The sequence below is a fragment of the Bombus terrestris genome, unplaced genomic scaffold, assembly GCF_910591885.1.
Source record: "Bombus terrestris unplaced genomic scaffold, iyBomTerr1.2, whole genome shotgun sequence".
NCBI classification, from domain to species: Eukaryota; Metazoa; Arthropoda; class Insecta; order Hymenoptera; family Apidae; genus Bombus; species Bombus terrestris.
In genome coordinates this window covers 609,988-613,066 of record NW_025963548.1, presented here as the reverse complement: position 1 = coordinate 613,066, position 3,079 = coordinate 609,988, and positions in this window count along the sequence as shown.

Below are 3,079 nucleotides of genomic sequence, written 5' to 3'. Positions count from 1 at the left end.
AAGAAAAAAATTAAGGTAACAAAAAAAACAAGAGAATTTATTTCTTGTATTCTGAATTTACACTGACTGCGATTTTGTTCTGAGCTCCAGTCGTGACTTTCCAAGACTGAAGCTCTTACAATTTGACTTTCGGTAACATCTGTTTCTTCTTTGTTTGTCATCCCTCAATATCCCCACTACCCTGTAGGCGTACGTGACCGTTGTCACACTTCTAGGACATCCGGTGGAAGGACCGTTAGGATACAGATGACTCATTAGGCACTTCGGCGATATACATTGTCGCCAAGGCCGCCACATCTCTATCTCCATCATCGGTCCATCGGATTTGAAGTATGCCGGTCGTGACACTCGCTCGTGCCGGTTGTTGACAGACGATGGAAATTTCCATGTCCCCTGCTCGTATTTCCTTTGTTTCCTCCTCCTCTGCTGCGACCACGTGTTGACCCAAGCCAAAAACTGATACTGTTTCCCGCTTCGACGCCATTTTGACACTCTCTCCCAAAATGTCCTACTCTTCCACATCCGAAGCATCCTTCCTTTTTTGCAGAAAAGGCGTTGGTTTGCATTTCTCCTCGATTGGACTTATTTTTCCTCTCCGCTACTTCAATTTTATTTTTTAAATACGCTACCGTTTGATTTTCGGCTTTCAGTGCATCTACTATATCCGCTATGTAGCTGTATTCTTCGGGTAACGTATTCAGCATGTAAGTTAGTTTTTCCCTCTCACTCACTTGTGCACCCGCACATTTTAATTCGTTTATTAATTTTTCGAAATCGCTAAAGAACGATGTTGAATCACTGTAGTTCTCAAGTTTTATCTTTTCCAATCTCCTTCTGCATACGACCTGTAGTGCCGTCGACACTTTCAAGTACATTTCATCAAACTTTTTTACTATCTGATACGCCGTTTTTTCTTCTCTAATATATTCCAATGGTCTGTTTGTGATGGCACTATAAATTATATTTATTGCCTTCGATCCTTTTTGTCCCAGTCTTCACTGTCTGTTTCTGTCTTCACCCCAGTTGTGACAACCTCGCATTCTCTATACTTGAGAAACATCGTTATTCTTTGCTTCCACATACCGTAAATATCCATCGAAAATAGGTATCATGATTTCCAATCTCTCCATTTAAAATGATTCCTTATCTCTTACTCAAGCGTTCCTACGTGCTCGAAGTGTATTTTTCCTCTTTGTAACCTTTGAACGTTTCTTTCCTTACTGAAGACTCACTCGATCTAACTCGCAATATTGAAAACCATGCACTAAAATAACTGGAAAACTTTGAACCACGCTCTGCTACCATGTAAAGATATAGAATGGATTCGGAAATACAAATAATTCCCTTTATTTAGCACACAACAGTTATACATATATCTTATACTCTAAAGACCTCGAAACCCTACTCGCACGCACGCTTGTTGTCAACAGATTCTTCCAGATACTTTTAACGACTGACTCTTCTCTTTTGTCCCAACTAAGGCCTGGACGTCCTCTGACGCTTATACACACATTCACATGTACAGTGTAAATGTATCATATTCCTAGCAGAATTGTTATACGACTGATGCATCAACATACCACGCAAGAAGAATTGGAAACTAGGACAAAAAGGAAGAACTGTGAAAGAGATACTTATAATCATAGTAAACGACAAAAAATTCGCAGATGTTCAAGTGAATCTGACGAGGAGGATATTGATGAAAGGGTAGTTGACAATAGAAGAATACAAGTAATAACACAAGAGTCAAACAATCTCCTCGATAACGGCAAAAGGATGATGCGAATGATGGGATATAAGGCGGTTACGGCCTCGGAAATAGTGAACAAGGTCGTTTAGAGCCAGTTCAGGCACCTAGACAGCATGGTTGCAGAGGGTTTGGACATCATGTTCCTGGACATGAAGATTCAGGTCTTAAATGGCATCCTGCAGAGGAAGTTATAAAGTGTGTAAAAGATATGAAATGGTGATATGAAAAGTTGACCACAGATGATGAAATTGATTTCTGTTGTGAAGATATAGTGAAAACTGTTATCAATGCAAAAACTTTTTTTAACACTTTTTTAAAATCGTGCTACTGTTAAAATGGCGAATACAGATAGAGCATGTAACTTTATGTTTACTAACCCAAAAGGTTTGAGGGAGAATGGGCTGCTATACTTTGCAGATGTATGTGCTGGAGCAGGAGGTTTTAGTGAACATGTTCTGTGGCGAAAGAAATGACGTGCTAAAGGATTTGCTCTTACTTTAGAAAATGAACATGATTTCAAATTAGAAGACTTTTATGGGGGTCCTTGTGAAACATTTCATCCATACTACGGACCAAAGGAAAGTGGTGATGTCTTTGACCCAGATAATGAAGAGGAATTTGCAAATCTTATAATGCAGCATACCCATGGCAAAGGAGTACATTTTGTGATGTCTGATTGAGGATTCTCAGTAGAACGACAAGAAAATGTACAAGAAATTCTTTCAAAACAACTGTATCTTTGTCGATGTTTAATAGCATTGATGGTTGAAAGAGAGGGTGGTGATTTTGTGACAAAATTATTCAACCTTTTTACACCCTTTAGTGCTGGTTTAGTTTATTTAATGTATCGCTGCTTTGAAGAAGTTTGTATTTTTACACCAAACTCTTCTAGACCAGGAAATTCAGAACGTTACTTAATATGTAAGAATCGAATTGTCGGCATATCTGCAATGCAAACGGCGATACGTTGATTTGAATGATTAATCATGAATATGTAAAGCAGCAATTTCGCTAGGTTTGACAGAGACCGGAGTTGACATGGTACAAACCAGCAGATGTGCAGTGCACATGACATCGGATGTGTAATGTAACGGGCATCGCTTTGTCGCCATATGTGCAATAGAAACAGAGATACATTCATTTGAATATGTTAACCTTAATTTGTAAAACTGCAATTACGCTTGATATGTCGAGGTACCAGAGATGATATAATAGCACGAGCCAGCTGATGTGAGCTGTATTTGGCAGGCAATGAGGAGTATATCTCGCATCTAATTGACGGCAAATCTCCAATCGCAGCGGTGATACGTTTTATTTAATATTCAATAA